This window comes from Phragmites australis, chromosome 15 (genome assembly GCF_958298935.1).
Source record: "Phragmites australis chromosome 15, lpPhrAust1.1, whole genome shotgun sequence".
Classification (NCBI taxonomy): domain Eukaryota; kingdom Viridiplantae; phylum Streptophyta; class Magnoliopsida; order Poales; family Poaceae; genus Phragmites; species Phragmites australis.
This window is the reverse complement of record NC_084935.1, coordinates 18,464,269-18,483,907: the sequence shown is the minus strand read 5'-3', so window position 1 is coordinate 18,483,907 and position 19,639 is coordinate 18,464,269. Positions and strand designations below refer to the sequence as shown.

General features: G+C 41.2%; 1 pseudogene; it reads left to right on the top strand.

Moving 5' to 3' along the window:
• The first annotated feature begins 318 nt into the window (after positions 1–318).
• LOC133892177 (cytochrome P450 71B12-like) lies at positions 319–19,330 on the top strand (annotated as a pseudogene).
• The last annotated feature ends 309 nt before the right edge of the window (positions 19,331–19,639 follow it).

Below are 19,639 nucleotides of genomic sequence, written 5' to 3'. Positions count from 1 at the left end.
ACCTGGATTAGCAGCATTGGTTCATGCACTAAAAATTTGCAGACACTATCTCATTGGAAAACAGTGTGAGATATACACAAATCACAAGAGTTTGAAATATATATTCACCCAACCGGATTTAAACCTTCGTCAGCACCGACTGATAGAGTTAATCAAGGACTATGATGTGGGAATCCATTATCACCTAGGAAAGGCTAATGTGGTAGCCGATGCTTTGAGTCGAAAGAGTTATTGTAACTCAATGATGGTTCAAGATAGTTAACTCGAGTTATGGAAGGAGTTTGAGAAGCTTAACCTTGGTTGGTAGAAGCAAATACCATGGAAGTTGATTGCACATTAGAACAAGATATTCGTATAGGTCAACTTGAAGATGAAAAGCTCAAGGAAATAAGGCAGCTTATTAAGGATGAAATGCACCAGACTTTACAGAAGACAGTCAAGGTATTGTGTGGTTCAAAAAGAGAATCTGTGTGCCCAATCAGAAGGCCATTAAAGAGTTGGTTTTAAGGGAAGCCCATGATTCAGTATATTCCATGGTGCTCTGGAATGAAAAGAGATGTTGCAGAATACATAGCTCTGTGTGATACTTACCAGAAGGTCAAAGAAGAACATCAGAGACCAGCAAGATTGCTATAGCTCTTGAAGGTACCTGAGTGAAAATTGGAGAAAATCGGTATGGATTTCATTGTTAGATTACCCCGTACACAAGGAAGATATGATTGTATATGGGTTATAGTTGATCATTTGACTTAAGTTGCTCATTTTATCCCGGTTAAGACTACATATAGTGGAGCCAAACTTGTAGAGATGTATATGTCAAGAATAGTGTGTTTGCATGGAGTACCGAAGAAGATTGTTTCAGATAGAGGAACTCAGTTTGCTTCCAAGTTTTGGCAGAAGCTACACGAGTCTATGGACACGAAGCTTAATTTCAGTTATACCTATCATCCTCAAATAGATGGTCTGACTGAGAGAGTAAATCAGATACTCGAGGATATGTTAAGAGCTTGTGCTCTGAAGTATGCTAAAAGTTGGGATAAGAGTCTGCCATATGCAGAGTTCTTGTACAAAAATAGTTATCAGGCAAGTCTCCAAATGTCTCTATTTGAAGCTCTATATGGAAGAAAGTGTAGAACACCACTTTTCTGGAATGAGACCAGAGAAAGTCAAGTTTTTGTTCCCGAAGTTCTACGGAATGCAGAAAAGCAAGTTCAGATAATTTGAGAGAATCTAAGGATTGCACAATCGAGGCATAAAAGTTATGCTAATAACAGACATAGAGAATTAGTGTTTGAAATTGGAGATTTTGTCTATCTTAAGGTTTCGCCCATAAGAGGTTTTCATAGATTTAAGGTCAAAGGGAAGTTATCACCAAGATTCATTGGACCTTTCAAGATACTAGATAAAAGAGGAGAAGTAGCTTATCAGTTGGAGTTATTGCCTCAGCTGGCAGATGTGCATGACATCTTTCATGTGTCTCAGTTGAACAAGTGTCTTCGAGTGCCCGAAGAACAGTTGCCAATAGAAGAGTTGGAGTTTCAAGAAGATCTCTCCTATACAAAGTATCCAGTGAAGATCATTGAAAGATCAGAAAGGGTTACTAGAACCAAAGTGATATCAACGTGCAAAGTGTATTGGAGTCACGAGTCATAGGATGAAGCAACATGGGAAAGAGAAAGAAGATCTGAAGTCAGAGTTTCCTCATCTTTTCTCCAATCCGTCCGAATCTTGAGGGCGAGATTCAATCCAAGGGACGTAGGTTTGTAACACCCTAATTTTCAAATTTGCAAGTTTCTAAAATTTGGCTAGATTTTAATTTGGGTTTGAATTAAATAGCCTAGGTTTAAAATCTAATTTATAAATAAAATTCCAAATGAAAAGAGGCTATATTTGATTTATATGCATTCATGCTGAGTATAGGCATGTAGGGTTTTATTTGGAGTTTATTTGACGTTGTTTGAGTTGATTTTTCTTTGAATTGGAATTTCAAATGAATTTAGAAAAGGAAATGAAATAGAAAAAGAATAAAACCTTTCTCGGGCTGATCTAGGCTCTCTCCTCTCTCTAGACAAACCCGCGCTGGCTCGCTTCTCCCGCTCTCTTCCCGCGTGGGCCGCCAGCCACTCTCCCAGCCTAGCTTGCCTTTGCGCCAGCTGCACTACCGCCCATGCTCGAAGGCATCCCGGTCACTTCCCGCTTTCCCAAACATGGCACGCCCGTCGTCTCTGACCTGGATTCCACCCCTGCTGCCATCGAGTCCGAGTGGAGCATGAATCTATCACCGCCCTTGAGTCCTGAGCTGCCCCAAGAGGCCCTCACCTGCCTATATAAGTCCCTGCCACCTCCCGTTCTAATCTCATCCGACAACTCACCGAATTTGAGCTCCACCTCCACCATAGTTACTACCACCTTAGTTGAGCTCAACGTCCAGCTACTCTAGAGCCTCTCGCCGCCGTCGAAGACCAACGAAGGACTACCTTCCTCTGCTGAAGCTCATGTTGCCCTCACCGTTGCCATTTGACCGTCAGAGCACCGCTATCAAAGATCCGAGCCACTCCACCACCTCTCCCATCGTCGACTACCTTCCCATGCCTCATCGTGCTCGGTAAGTATCCAGATCAATTCGGCGTTAGCTTCTTGTCTTGCACCACCGCTCATCGTTTCCACCAGCAAGCCGAAGCGCTATTTCGGTGACCATCCAGCGAGTGCGCTGCCACGATCCCCTCGGCATCGACGTGCATCACCTCCCTGGCCGGTCAATCCCTCCTGAGCTATCCAATCTAAAGCCATCCACAAAGATTAGATCTCAAATTATCCATTCGCTGTCCAATCAGAGCATGCCGCGTGTCACCTCTTTAACCCAGTCAGCAGGTTAGCCCAGTCAATCGCCATGCCAGCGCCACCTCATCTGTTTTGCCTATGTGTCAGCCTAGTCATGCCCAATCAACAAGCCACGCAATAAATAAGGTTTTTCTACTATAAAAATAATTCCGATAATCCTAATAATTAATGTAGTTTTGCAGAAAATCCCCTGTTCATAAAAGCCTCATAAATTTTTCATCATAGCTCTATTTTAAGCAATTCTTGCGCTGTTGGATTTTTTTTTCAGAGCTCTATCTTTTTAGACAGGTTTTGTCTTGTTGTTCTTCTATTTTGTGTACTATTCTTAGTATGATTATTTGTGTGTTTTGTTGGTAATTGTTCGATTAGACGATAACACCCTGAGCCAGTTTGAGGAACGTCAAGACCAGGAGCTAGAGTACACTGAGCAGTAGCAAGGAGAAGGCAAGTGTCTGTGATCATCTTGAACCTATGGTTTTAAATTTTTTATTTTACAAATTGCATGCAGTGTCTGTTAATCTGAAGGGTAGTCACATATGTTAAGGTTTACCTAGTTCTTCATTTACAATCTTTGAAGCCTAAGTGGTAGTTGATATGAGTCTCTTGGGTAGAATTGCTTAGCCATGCTTTTGGGATGTTGCGAAGTGTCATATACAAGTTTAGTGGACATATGCAATGGTGATGATGAACTTGTTTTAGTAACATGGAACCCTAGGACTTGGGCAAGGAGTTGGTTTGATAATGGTGGTTCGGTGGACTTGTTGATACGTTCCAAGAAATGGTGTTAGGTTTTGTTGGTTATTTCCCTGTTGGATAGTCCTTTCCCAAGTGTCACATATAAGGACCAGTTCGTGCAGCAACAACCTAAGAAATACCATACTAAACACAAGGCCAATATGGGTAAGGCTTAGCATATCAATTAGACATCTGGCTAGCATTCGTTGGAGTCCCAGAACCTAATTGATGGACCATGCTTTGTAGTGATCTCCTGGTGACACACCACTAGCGTGTGTTAAGTGTTTGCGTAATACGGTAATATGGATATCATGACTCATGGCTAAAAGTTGGACAACCTCTGTAGTGTGTAAAGTTGTTATAACAGTCGTGCCCGCGGTTATAGGGGACTTGTATTCTCACATGATTAGTTGGTCATGGTAATGGTTTAGCTATAGGTTGATGATACAGGTGATGGTTGGATGGTTATAGTTTGTAAGGTTGTTAGCCTTGGGTAATGTCTAGTTGTTGGGTTATATTCACTTAACAAATGCTTAATGTCTTTTAATTACATCACCATTTTCTTTACTCTCATTTACGCAGATATACCATATGTTAGACTATTCTTGTTGTAAGCCTACATATCATTATCTTTCCTACACTTGCTGAGTACTCCATGTGCTCACCTTGCTATCTTTCACAATACATATGTTGCTCAATGGAAGACTTTCAAGACTGTTTAGATGACGACCTGGTGTACTAGGAGCGTGTCTTCCGGTCGATGCCGGTGGAATTGTTCAGTTGCCAATGCTCTATTCCACTGCCGTCGTTTAGTTGCTGTTGTTTAGCTAATAGATTGTTTAGGTGAAGTCTTTAATGTAGGAGTTAATAGGTTGTAAGTTAAAATTATTACTTTTGTTACTTCACCTGTGATGTCCTCATGTGTCTTGAACTTCCTGGGCACACATAAGCCGTACTTGGTTTTATCTATTAAAACCGGGTGTGACACAAACACATCGACATTAAGTATCATGCTGTGAAATAGAAAATACAATATCAAAATATCAGTGTCAAGCATATAAAGAATGAGTCAATGCTTACGGCGATGCTCACTAAAGGCTTACCACACCATATTTTTCGTGATCATATTGCCGATATGGGATTAATGGAAAGCCTAAGATTTTGGATAAGAACTAACCATAACAAACCATAAAGCAAACCAACTCCCATTAACCATAACAAATATTCATTTCGAGATGGGGTAGTGCGCTATAGGTTTTTGGGTTTCAGTGACATTTCAATTTAGCCATTGTTATGTTTTGCCTTAGTGTTATGTTTCATTGAGAGCGGACTTATGATGTTAGAATTACTATCAAGGGAGAGAATGTTGGATGTGATTTCAGCTTCCCTCACATCAACTGAAGAACGAGAGAAGAGGGGGAGCCCATCCCCATGCTCATGCCCTGATTGGGGGCACAACCAACCAAATGGTTGCGGTTCCATCTCAGGCGGTGCCATGTAAATACATGAGGGAGGGGGAGCCGGCACCTATGAGATTTAGTTTTCATGTTAGGCCTAACCTCCCCCCACATCCCTAGCTCTACCGATCCTCATGGGTGTTGCTACGAGGTGAAGTCTGTTGCCACCACCACTTCATCCACGACTACGTGTCGGCGATCATCGACATGTAGCACTATGTCAGCTACCTCATCTATGGGAAACGTTCTTCATCCACCTATGCACCATCAATCAACTCCGAGGCATCACTAGCACCTAATGGCTTCCTCGCAATCTGGTATGTACATGTTTAAGGCTAAGAATTAATGGTTTAAGTTGATATTAGAGCTAACAGTGTGATGGTGGGCAATGCATGGAACAACAAGAGAAGCCCGTCAACCAGTCGATGTCACGCACCCGTTGTTGAGGTACTCATCGAAGCTCGGCCTATAGCCCTGCTGCTGCCACCGTGCCTCCACCAGGAACACCTTGCACAGATCATGCCACTACATGCAATGCTTACATGCCACATTGCATCAGTTTCAAAATAATTTCTAGTCCATTCTCACGTTAAATTTTACATACATATGTTGATTAAATTACTAGCTGGTGTAATTGAGTAATTACCCATTTCTTGTAGAGTGGAAGCACGTCATAGCCCTATTTCTTGAAGATGCGGTCTGCTATGGTGACTGAAGTGGTCCAGATGGCAGAGTACCTTGCTTTCATGTACTCCAGAAGTGCCGCCCCTACCTCAAAAATATTGCACCACCTACAATGGAATATGGAGTGGACAAAGCATGAATCCATGGCCAGCCCTCGAGGGGTACAAGCGGGGTGGCCACCCAGGGCCCCTCTCATATATGTTTACATGTATACTATTTGTGATCCAATAAAGAACAATAGTTCAAATTTCAGTCTACTAATGGCTGTGGTTATACGATCATGCATGGGCTTTGGCCTTTGACCAGTCCAAAAGAAGCAGCTTTACTGCTTTGGTTCCTTCACAGTAGGTTAGCAGTAGCCCAAATTAGTAATTTTCTCATGTGCAGAGAAGTTGACGAGATCGCTTCCTCTCATGCTGTCCTACCTACATCATTCGATGATGATCGGATTCAGCGACAGGCATAGCGATTCAGCGTAAAGCTGTAAGGGCCCTAATCGGTGAATCAGTGATTGGTGATTTAGCATTCACGATTTGCTGACCCCAATTCGTCTATTTTCATCCCCTCCTTTCCTCCTAAAATGAAGGTATGTCTATCGCCTAACCTGACACATGATCATCTTCCTCCAGTTGTCCACAACCTAAGCTTTAAGGTTGCCCACCCATTGCAAATTTGCAGTAAGCCATCAATTGATGGGTTGTGTTTTTACTAAATTCGATAACCTTAAAGTCATTGGATAATATTGAACTGAAAGATTGTTGCACTAAATTTGCAAATACTTCCTCTGTAGATAATTCATATGATATTGAATTAAATTATCTAAAGTCTGAGTTAAGGGTTGTGCAATTGACTTTGCCAGATCGACCAATATCTTCTATGGAGATTTTTTAGTATATCAGAGAAGCAGATTGTTAGCCTAATGTTTCTATTTCTTATCAAATCTTATTTATTATACATGTGACTACAGCATCAGCTGAAAGAACCTTTTCAAAGTTATAATTATTGAAGAACTATTTCTCAAGAAAGAATAAATGTTAGGTAACTCTATGCATTGAGAAGAAATTGCCGGATGACATTGATGTTGATACCATCATCAATGACTTCACATCTAGAAATGTTACAATAAATTGTTTAAGATGATCTCTACAAATTGTTTGAGTTGGGCCTTGTTTTAGATATAGTTTAAGTATTTACCGAAAACAAATTGTTTAAGATGATCACTACAAAGTTTTTGAGTTGAGCATTGTTTAGATATATTTTAAAGCACTAGACAATTGAACAGCGAAGAAGATGGCTTCGTTAGGCTAAGGTATAAAAACTGGATAGTCCGATGATGGAGATGTTGTATACACCAGACAATCTGGTGATCAGAAGAAGTGTAAGTGGAGTTCCAACGACTAGTTTCCTCAGATGTACACACCAGATGGTCCGGTGCTTGTACTACTGTTCTCACCGGACCATCCGGTGTTCACAATAAAGTTGAGTCATTAAGATAATGGTTAATCTGCGGGGCTCAGTGTGAGGAACGATGACATCCTAAGAGGGGGTGAATTAAGGCACTTAGAAATTATTCGGCTCTAAAAACTTCACAAGATAAATCTATCTCAAATTCTATGTAAATATGCTCTAGGTTTATCTAGTGTGTATACTCTACCGCTTAAGAGGATTGCAACATACTCTAACAAGATAAATCGTAAGTATGTAAATGTGGAATCGTAAATAAGGTAGAGAGAAAAACTTGGCACAAGGGATTTTTATCCCATGGTATTGATGGCATGAATGCCACCCCTAGTCTACATTGAAGCTCCAGAAAGGATATGCTCCCGGAGCTACCAAGTCACCAAGAGCATGGTCTCAGGCACGATGAGCCACCAAGCCACCAAGCAAAAGGTCTCACCACTAGCCTCTCTTTTAGTCACTTGACACCGTGATCACTTTGGAGCTTGAGCCACCAAGGTAAGGATCTCCATGTCCCCATACACGTGTCTTGCCGCCTCTCCACATCAAGTCAGAGGGTCAACAAGCTTGAGCCACCAAGGCCCAAGATGCCAGCAAGTCACCAAGACTCCAAGGCATCGACGCACCACTCAGTACAAACTAGGATCACTCCTTGATCCTTTCTTCAACCTGCAACACCTAGCTATAACTCATTTTAGGCCTATAAGCACTAAACACTCTCTAATCTTTCGCTTAATTGCCTTGGATGATCACTTTGAGCACTTTGGTGGCTTGGATGTCTTCTCAAGTGTGTAGGAGCTTCCTTTAGACTCCAGCAGCATGCCCCACATCAAATGACCGAATGGAGGGGAATTTATAGACTCAAATCCGCCATCTAGCTATTTTCCCAACAGCTCAGAAAAGCTATTAGCACCGGATGATCCGGTGAGAATTATAGTACTAACACAGGATTAGTGGTGAGTACAAACTCAAAAACCTGCCGTTAGAACTCCACTCAAAACCTCTATGGACACCAAACATTCCAATGTGCCTTCAAATCCATCACTGGACCTTCTGGTGAGTTACCTTGAGTCAGACCGCGTCACTTCTTCTTTGTGTAAAATGCTCTGGTGCATTTATCTCTATGATCACCGGACTATCCAGTGAGTTGATCTTCATTCTTTAGCAATTGCAGTCACCACTGCAAGAAATGCTCTGGTGCTATACTTTGGTATGCAGAAACTAAGCACCAGTCCATCCGATAGGTTAATCTTCAGTCTTCTGCACTTGCATTCTTCTCTGCAAGAAATGCTCGGGTGTTACTCTGTGCAGATCACCGGACTATCTGGTGAGGTTCTTAGCCTTCTCCCCCTTTGTCAAAAATACTCCGGTGAGTTCAACACACAAAGTACTAACTATCGGGTGAGGCTATCAGCCTTTGTACACGATGCTCTGGTGAGTGTAAACTCTACTGCACCAGACTATCCGGTGAGGTCAATTCTCCTGGGACTTCTCCAACTCAATTAAACTTTGTCTCTACTACGATGGCTTCTTGATATATTGCATTCATAAGACCTACTAACATATATTATTGACAAACATATTAGTCCCAAAGACTTTGTTGCCATTAATTACCAAAATTACAATCATGGCCTAATAGGGTCATTTTTGCTACAATCTTCCCCTTTTTAGTGATTAATGACAACACAACAGAAGCAAGTGAAAAATAATAAATAATATCAACCGTAAAAAGTACAAAGCTTTATCACATTGCTTGGATACATGTTCTTACCATTTAGTCCCTCTTTGTTGTGGCTTCCCCTTTCTTCATTGCCACTATCTCCCTTGATCGACTCATGCAAGAGCTTTTTCCTCTTTGTCAATCTAGGTGTCTCATATTGCTTCTTGCTTTGTGCTCTTTACGATTGGTATTATTTTTTATTTGTTACTTGCTTTGGTTATGAAACTTCTCCCTCTTTGTCAACAATCTAGAAAGGGCTACAAATATATGTTAAACTCGAGAAAGAGCGTTAGAGCACATGAAGGAGGGCTTCATAAATCATGATCCAATGAAATGATACCAATTGAAAATATACAAATTGTAAGGATATAATTCATGATACCAATTGTGAGGATAGGATGCACTAATATCAATTAAAAAAGAACGAACAAGGATCATAATTTATGAAACTCACATGATATAATCTAAACTCCCCCTTTATGTGTGCATATATATAATGAGACCCACTTGTGAATACCACTTGTAGGAATATAGCAATATATGCACATTTAGACAACAAGTAGAGGTAGGAAGTTGAAGTCATATCATGCATGGAGGTGGCTTAAATATAGAAATGAATTGACAATGACACCAATTGAAGCATTTAGGGATTGTATACCTCCGGAGGCATGTTGATTTCTCTATGAGACTACAAAAGATACATCTAGCAACATATGTTAGTCTCAAAATCATAATACATAGTATATACTCTCCCTAAATGTGTTCATACAAGCGTTGAATACTTGCGAGGCATATGCACTTGTTATTAATAACAATGGGAAGAATACCCTATGGACTGGTTCAGGGCACATAAAAGATATCAATTGTGAAACTAATGCCATGAAAAGAATCAACAACTAATAAACCATATAGGTTGCTCATAAGAAAGAGAGAAATACAAGCAACCTACCATATGAAAACTTACACTAGGCATTATAATAAATTGAAATAAGCACATGCAATCCTAGACAAGGCAAATATGCTAGGTGCAAAAAGAAATGAACTAAAGTCTAGCTACCATTTACCTCTTTTACCTTTGTATGGGGATTTGAGTATATGATGATTATGATCTTCATCAAAGCATCCAATCTTATGTACTTGGCTTCTTCGCTTGAACCTTCACTTTATTTTGTGAGCAAAGTCTTCAAATCCCATGGCCACCTCAGGCTTCAAGTCTTCTTTGGAACCCAAACTGATTGTAGCCCCTTCATGTTGGTGATGGCTTCCTTGTGTACCCAAATGGGTTGGTTCCACCCCCAATTCTTTCTCCGAACTATATGTGCAACCACCTTGCCATTATTTTTCTTCTTGAGCTTATAGTGGTTGGTCTTGCTTTTGTTCTTGTAATTGGGCTTGATGTAGATGTTTGAGGTCTTGTTGGAGTGGTTCATTGCTTTCTTCTCCTTGGTCTCCTTCTAGACTTGCTTGCACTGGAAGGACTTGTGGACTTTGTCACACCCGGTTTTAACAAACAAAACCAAATACGGCTTATGTGTTCTCAGGATGTTCAACACACATAAGAACATCACAAGTGAAGTTACAAAAGCAATACTTTTATAAAATAAATGTTTAACTCTTACAACGATTGATATTTATTGTCTTCTATGTAAATATTGGCAGTGGAATAGAAGCGCTAGTGCCCAACAACACCGTAGGCAACCAACTGAGAGACACTCACCTAGAACACCACAATCACGTCCTGATAGCCTTCAACAACTTCACTCACTGGGCACCACACATGTCATATGGCATAGGAAAAATAGCAAGTATGAGCACATGACGTGCTCAACAAGTGTACAGAAGAATAATGATATGCATGCTTATATCAAGAATAGACTAACACATGGTATATGTGCATAAATGCGAGTAAAGAAAAGATATTTGGACTCAAAAGCATTAAGCAATTATTTAGTGAATGTAACCCATATAGCCCAACAACTATGTTACCCACCTTGCAAACCATAACCATGTAGTACCACCAGTACCATAACCAAAACCATTCCACCACCAACTAATCATGTGAGGATCCAAGTCTCTCGTGACTGTGAGCATGGCTGATATATCAGATTTTACACTTCGCAGAGATATACAACTTTTCCACAAGTCGTGATTTCATCACCTACAAACAGGTGACTAAAGTCTCCATGTTCCCCATGCTAATCAGGCACATTACACACTACCTAGGGTGTGTGGACAAGAGATCACTATAAAGATTTTACAAAAAATCCTCCCAGTTTGTGTCACCATCACTCTAGGTTTTACCAGTAGGGTTTACACAAGTTCAACTCCTACCCAGAAGCCCCCTCTTATGCCTTGTAGAATCTAAGAATTAACTTCCCTCATCCATGCCTTCAATCTGGCCCACACAACACCCAGAGTACTCTAATTAATTGGCTAGGCCTCGTATTTGAACAAATCTTCTTGGGTTGTCGCTCCATGAACAAGTCCTTATTTAGGTCACTTGAGCAAAGACTAAACCAACAACATATCTACGATCACCTTCATAACCACCTATTTGCTCAAAGTCTAAAGTTTCATTTTGCTATATCAAATTCTTCATCATATTAACCATCATTGTTATATGATCATTAGTCAAGTATATGGCACTTTCCAACATCCCGACAACATGGCTAAGCAAATCTACACAAAGACTCATACCAACCACCACTTAGGCTTCAAAGAATGTAAAGAAAGATCTAGGGTAAACACTAACATAGGTGACTACCCATAACATTGACATTGCATGCAATTTTGTAAAACAAAATATTTAAAAACATAGGTTCAAGATAATCAATAAGTACAGTTGTCTTTTACCCAATACTGCTCAATGTTGTCGAAATCTTGGTATTGAAGTCCATCAAACAGATCTGAAGCGTATTGACTAATCGCGGATTCTATCGACAAACAAAAGCAACATTGAATAAACACCAAATAAACTCCAAATTGTAAATGCAAAAAGGAATAGAACTATAGACTGGGATCTTTGATTGAGCTGGCAAAGAGAATGAAATTGACTGAAGTTCTTATGAGGGAGGATATGGTTGTAGGGATCTAGATGTTAATAAGATATAACTACTATAGATATGTGAGGATTGATACCTAAAATTGGTATAGTTAGATAGATCATGTTTTTAGAAAAATTTGAGTGCAAGAATTACTCAAATCAAAGCTAAAATAAGAAAGTTATGCTAAAATAAGAGTAGGGTTAAAATTGAAAGGACTTATTTTGAATAAAATAGAAAAGGTAGGGGGCTTTTTACAAAAACATGGGGACCTTTTGTAAATATAGAAAATTTTAGGGACTAAACTATAAAAAGATAGGGGCTTTTAGGTAAATACAGAAAAGTTTGGGAGTTTTTCTACAAAAGAGCTATTTGCTAGATTTTCTAGAATTATTTTTGTATTGAAAAAGGAGGTTTATGATGTCAGCAAAAGGATTAAGGACGTCATCACAAAAGGAAACAAAACAAAAAGAAAAGGAATTGCTGACCGGGCTAATTGGCTAAGGTGGCAAGCTGACTAGGATAACAAGTCAACAAATATGCTGACATGCCAAGATGAGGTGGCGGCTGACATGGCAGATTGGTTGACTGGGTTTAAGTAGGACATGTGGTAAGCTCTGATTGGTGACCAAGGGATATAAGCAGATCTAATCTCAACCGCTCTTTTTGGATTGGACGACCGAGAAGATTTGGTGATCGGAGGGGATCAGGACCACGGCGAAGCGGTGTCGGCACGGTGATGCACCTGCCAAAGATGGAGAAGACCTCATCGCTGGGCACAGGGAACGACAGCGAGTAGCGAAAAACAAAGTCGAGGGCACGGCGAACCTGTTTGAAGGCTTACCTCCAGCGGCTCGACGTGGGAATAAGATCGGTGAAGGAAAAGGAGGAGGAGGCATATGGGAGCTCATCGGGGAGGTGGTTCTGGTGGCCAGAAGGCGAGGGCGACGGTGGAGAAACTTCAATGGGTGGTGGCGAAGCTCAAGGACAGCTTGGCGACAGCAGAACGACACTAGGATGGCGGGTTGGCGAGCTTGGCGGCAGCGCAGCAATGGCGACGGTGGAGAGCTAGATCTCGGCAGGTTGGCTCAGTTTCAGTGATATTGGCTTGAGGGAAAACCAAGAGCGATGGCTTAACTTATATAAGCGGTGGAGAGAGAGGGAGCTCGAGGAGGGTTAGGACTCTAGGGCGGCGGCGCTTGAGTTTGACTCGAACACAGCGGTGCGACGAAATCAAAACAGAGACTGAGAAAGCAATGAAGGGGATTGGCCTTTGGGCGTCTTCGGCTATGACTGGTGGTAAACGGGAGCGTGACTGCGGCATCGGCTTGGGCTGAGGCGCACACACAGGAGCGGCCCAGAGAGAAGAAACAGGTGAAGCGCGGGAACAGGTCAGGACAGTCGAGCCCTGGCGGGAAGAGGGGAGGAGAGAGAAAGTAGGCTGGCTGGCTCGGGCCGAGCCAAAGGGAGGGAGGGAGAGAGAGGACCGGGTAGGGAACCGAACCGGGCCAAGAAAGAAAAAGAGGGGATGGCTTGGGATGGATTAGATTTAAGATTTTATTTTCTTGGGAATTTCTAGAAGAGAAGAGAAGCAAATTAAAACCCAAGTAAAATACCAAATAAAGCCTAAAAGTTCTAGAAAATTCTGATAAGCTTTTGAAAACATTTAGAAGCCAAATAAATATTTTGAGCTTATGAAAATATTTTAGTATTTTGAAAATTAAATATAACACAAATGAATTCAAATATACTCCAAATTAGCTCAAATTAAATCCAATAAAAGCCAGAGGAACTCAACAACCCAAAATAAAACCTAAATGCCTATTTTCAGCATGAATGCATTCAAACAAATAATAATCCTAAATCAAATTTGAAATTGAATTTAGAAAATAGGATTTTTCCTATTCTATTTATTCAACCTATAATCTAATCTTGGAAAATTTTAGAAACTTGTGAAAATTGAAAATTAGGGTGTGATAGCCTTCTAGACGACATTTGAAGTATGTCACAATGGACCCCTCCGCAAGCTTCTTCACCACGGTAGCATGGTTATCTTGAGGAGGTTGGACACAGTTCTTACCCTTTAATATTGCCAAGTCCTTCTTGAGATTTTCATCTTCTTGCTTTAGCTCAACATTTTCTTCCACAATGAGGTTATTAGATAGTTCTACAAGAACATTGGCAACACATATCTCATTACAAAGGGGTGAGCATGATATATCAATTAAATTATCACAAGAAGTGCAAGTATTTAACTTAGGGTTAAAATTAAATAGAGATGTAAATTGCTCCAAAGGGACCTTAGATTGAGATTCAATGCACTCAAATTTTTCCTTAAGCTCACCATGCTCCTTGTTTAGCAAATTGATTTTTCTCAATAATTATTCATAATTATAAATAAAGGTAGCATGAATGTCATTGAGGGCATTGATTTTCTTAAGCTCTTTTGATTGTTTCTTAAGGGTCCTTTGTTGCTCATTGATCAAATGAAGGAGTTCATCATAGGAGGGAGAATCCTCATCGGATTTATCATCACTTATATCACTTTACATACATTTAGCCATAAGGCACTTGTGTGATGATGGCTTGTATGATAAAGGACTTTGAGGAAGAGCTTCTCTTGGAGGAGTGGGTGGTGAAACTCTCATCCCTTGAACTTGAATCTTCATCTTCACTCACTCATATTCCCATACTTTCAAATGTTTTGGCTCCTCCCTTTGTCTCCCTCTTGGTCTTCTTCTCCTTATTGATGTAATCAATAGTTTTGACCAAATCTTTCATGGAGATTCGATAATCAATCTTGGCATTGATCTTCTTGATGTTCTTGTCCACTTGAGAGATGAGCTTGGCTACTTCGAGATCCATTTCTTCACTTGATGTGCTTTGGTCATCATCTTCATTGCTCTCTTTATCTTCATCTTCGCTTGAGCTCTACTCTTACTCTTGCTTCCTCATCTTTGACTTCATGTGTGAGTATGATGCTTGCTTGCTTGTGAGAGCAAGGTTCTTACGTCGGATGAGGAAGATACTTCCACATCCATGTTCATAGTCATCTCATGGACGGTGATCTTACCGAGCACTTGACTTGGAGTCATCTTCTTGATGTCGTTGTTGTCATAGATGATAAAGACTATCAACTTATACTTTAAAAGAAAAGCTTAAAATATTCTTCTCACCACTTGATCATCATCAATTGGCATCAAACATAGCCCATTGATCTCATTCATAAGAATATTCAAACGTGAGTATATGTCATTAGCATTTTCATGGGAAAATTGTTTGATACTATTGAGCTTAGTAACAAGCACATGATAGTTCTCATTGTGCATATCCTTTGTGCCTTCATATATTTCAATGAGACTATTCCAAATATCATGTGTATTGGTGAGAAAATAAACACGATTAAATGCATCAACATTTAAAGATGGTAAAAGGATAATATTCACCAATGCATCTAATTGCCTCTCCTTGTTGCTAATACGAGGTTTCATTCCTTCCTCAGTGACTCTCCAAAAATCTAAACCTTTGGCTTGCAAAAATTAAGATATTAGAATTTTTCAATGGAGAAAATTTATGTCATCGAAAAGTGGGGCACTATGGATATCCATCCCAACCCCGAACATCATAACTCTAGGATGTTAAGTCTATCAAGAGCACGAGGCTTGGATACCAATTGTGAGGAACGGTGACGTTCTAAGAGAGGAGTGAATTATAACACTTAGAAACTATTCGGCTATAAAAACTTCACAAGATAAACATATCTCAAATTCTATCTAAATGTGCTATAGGTTTATCTAGTGTGTCTACTCTACTACTTAAAAGGATTGCAACCTACTCTAGCAAGGTAAATTGCAATTATGTAAATATGAAAATGTAAATAAGGTAGAGAGAAACTCGGCATAAGGGATTTTTGTCCCGTGGTATCGATGGCACGAATGCCACCCCTAGTCTACATTGGAGCTCTACAAAGAATATGCTCCCGATCGGCATGACTTTTCTTATCACGACTCTTGAGCTATTAAGTCACCAAGACAAGATCTCAAGCATGATGAGCCACCAAGGCACCAAGGCAAGGTCTCGCCACTAGCCTCTCTTCCAGTCACTTACCTCTGTGATCACTTTGGAGCTTGAGCCACCAAGGCAAGGGTTTCAGCGTCCCCGTACACGTGTTTTACCACCGCTCCACACCAAGTCAGAGGGTCAACAAGCTTGAGCCACTAAGGCCTAAGATGTCGACAAGTCACAAAGACTCTAAGGAGTCAATATACCACTAGGTACAAGCTAGGATCACTCCTTGACCCCTTCTTCAAGCTGCAGCATCTAGTTACAACTCACTCTAGGCCTATGAGGACTAAACACTCTCTAATCTTATGCTTAATTTCCTTGGATGATCACTTTAAATATTTTGGTGGCTTGAATATCTTCTTAAGTGTGTATGAGCTTCCTCAAGACTCCAGTAGCATGTTCCACATCAAATGACTGAGTGGAGGAATATTTATAGCTTCAAACCCGCCAACTAGCCATTCTCCCAACGGCTCAAAAAAGCTGTTAGCACCGGATGATCCGGTGAGAACAATAGTACTAACACCGGATCATCCGGTGAGTACAAACTCATAAACTAGCCATTGAAACTTCACTCTAAACCTTTGTGGACACCAGGCCGCGCCACTTCCTGTGAGTTATCTTGAGCCAGACTACGCCACTTTTTCTCTGTGTAAAATGCTCCGGTGCATTCATCTATGTGATCACCGGACTATCCCATGAATTGATCTTCATTCTTCAGCAATTGCAGTCGCATCTGCAAGAAATGCTCCAGTGCTATACTCCGGTGTACACAAACCAAGCACCAGACCATTGGGTGGGTTAATCTTCACTCTTCTGCACTTGCATTCTTCTCTGCAAGAAATATTTTGGTGTTACCCTATGCAGATCACCAGACTATCTGGTGAGGTCCTCAGTATTCTCCCCCTTTGTCAAAAATATTCCAGTGAGTTCAACACACAGAGTACTAGACTATCCGATGAGGCTATTAGCCTCTGTGCACAATGCTCCATTGAGTGCAAACTCTACTGTACCGGACTATCTGATGAGGTCAATTCTCCTGAGACTTCTCCAATTCAGTCAAACTTTATCCCAGTTATGGTGACTTCTTAATGAATTGTATCCATAAGACATACTAACATATATTCTTGACAAACATGTCAATCTTAATGACTATGTTATCATTAATCACCAAAATTACAATCATGGTCTAATAAGATCATCTTAGTTACACTAGGGCTATATATACCCCTCGACTTATTCATTTGGTGCTGCTGGAGTCCAGAGAAGCCCTTATACAGTTAAGAAGACATCCGAGCCATTAAAGTGCTTAAAATATTCATCCAATGCGATTAAGCACACCATTAAAGAGTGATTAGTGCTTATAGGCCTAGAGAGAAGTATTGTCAGATGCTGCAACCTAGAGAGTGAATCAAGATATGATCCTACTATGTACCAAGATGTACGCCGGCGCCTTGGAGTCTTTGTAAGTCGCCAGTAACTTGTTGACCCTCTGACTTGGTGTTGAGCGGTAGCAAGAAGATTGTATGGGGACACAGAGGCTCTTGTCTTTATGACTAAAACTCTGAAGTGAAGACGGCGTACAAGTGACCGGAAGAGAGGTTAATGGTAAAATCTCGTCTTAGTGGTTTGGTGGCTCATCGTGCTTGAGGTCTTGTCTTGGTGATTTGGTAGCTCAAGAGTCGTGACCAAAAGAGACTTGTCGACCGGAAGTATATCCTTTTGTAGAGCTCTAACGTGGATTTGAGATGGCTTGTGTGCCACTGATATCGTGGGATAAATTCTCTTGTACCATGTTTGTCTCTCTACCTCATTTAAGTTTCCGCATTTACATACTTGTAATTTACCTTGTTAGAGTAGGTTGCAATCATTTTGAGCTATAGAGTAGACATACTAGATAAACTTAGAGCACATTTAGATATAAATTGATATATATTTATCTTATAAAGTTTTTAGAGCTATTAATTTTTAAGTATCATAATTCACGTCTTCTTATATCGTCACTGCTCCTCACACCATGAATCAAAATTGTTTATAGGAGAAAGGGTCACACAGACGGATTTTTAAAAAACTATATCTATGACACTTTATACAGACGTGTTTCAACAAAAACCGTCTGTAACTCTTACTACTCACAGATAGAATTTTAAATAATATATCTGTGATTCTTCTCACAGACGATTTTTCAAAAAATTCGTCTATGTATATCTCTATTACAAACGAAGTTATGACCGTTCCAAGTACTGTATCATCTCGAGGCAAGTACGAAACCTGGGATATGTACGTGTGGCGTGTCTTTCTATAACATAATTGTCTATAACATAATTGTCTCAACCTGGGATATGCAGAGAAACTGAGAGGGAGAAGAAAATAGTTGCTCGTGCAAAAACAATATCTACAGAGGCAGCTCGGTAGGGATGGAATGGTCAGTCGTAAGTCCTCGGATTTTCTCCTTCTCATGAGTTGTTTTTGTTGGTTTCCAATCCTTCCTTTTAACTCAGGAGAAATACAGTTGGATGTGGAAGTTTGTGAACAAATTGGAATAGAATATTGTTTCATTTCTCCGCCCAACCTACAGTCGAGAGTGACTAGGGGAACAGCCTACTTCCCGTAGTCACTGCGGCCTCACGACTACTCTCGTCTAGGTGAGTGCTCTAAGTATACTTGTGACCATTTCCTCGCCGTCGTGCTCTTCCTCATAACCGCCCTCCGCCACACCGGCGGTGCACGCGGAAGTACAACGTGCCACCCGGCCCTCGTCCATGACCGGTGATCGGCAACCTGAACCTAAATGGGCTCGCTTCCGCACCGTTCCATCCACAAGCTCTCTAAGCGGTACCGGCCACTCATGTCCCTCCGCTTCGTCTCTTCACCGTCATCGGCTTGTCCGTCAAAGCCGTCGGGTTCTTCTTCAAGACCCACGACCTCTCGTTCGTCGACCGCCCTGGAAGCACATACACTGCATTAACTGATCGGATATGCCGTGGGCTCCCTACGGCACGTACTTGCGCCAGGCACGCAGGCTATGTCAGACGGAGCTCCTGGGCGCGAGGCGGCTCAGGCTGCAGGAGCAAGTCCGCAGCGAGGAGGTGCGCACCACGCTGAGCGACCTGCACGCGGCGGCGTCCGCTGGGCGCGTGGTGGTGCTCAGGGAGCACCTGCTCGTGGTTAGCCTCAATGTGATCTCGCGCTTGGTGCAAGAGTTACGTCGTCGAGGAGGGTGCCGGGCCACGGACAAGGCTTCATTCCCAGGGAGAAGTTTCTCAAGCAGAAGCAGCGGGGCATTAGCGATGCGAAGCCTGTCAGCGAGTGAGCGAGGCAACACGCTTTGAGGACAAAATCATCGGCGTTCTTCTCATCCACCTATTTTCCATCCAAGAGTGCAGGGGCGAACCCAGTAAAAAAAAATTAGGAGGGGCTACGGCACAAGTGCATAATAAAGAATCGTCTAGTTTAAACTTCAAAGCATACTTTACACAAACATATTGTTAAAAAGGAAAAATATCTATTTATGTCTTAAATCTAGCTCACTTTGCACCCTTAGCTGTTTAGGAAGCAGATTTTGCTGATATGGACAGCGGTTTTTCTGACTGGGTTGTCTCTTTCGCTGGTTTGTGTGAGCGGCTCACAAAAGTAGAGGG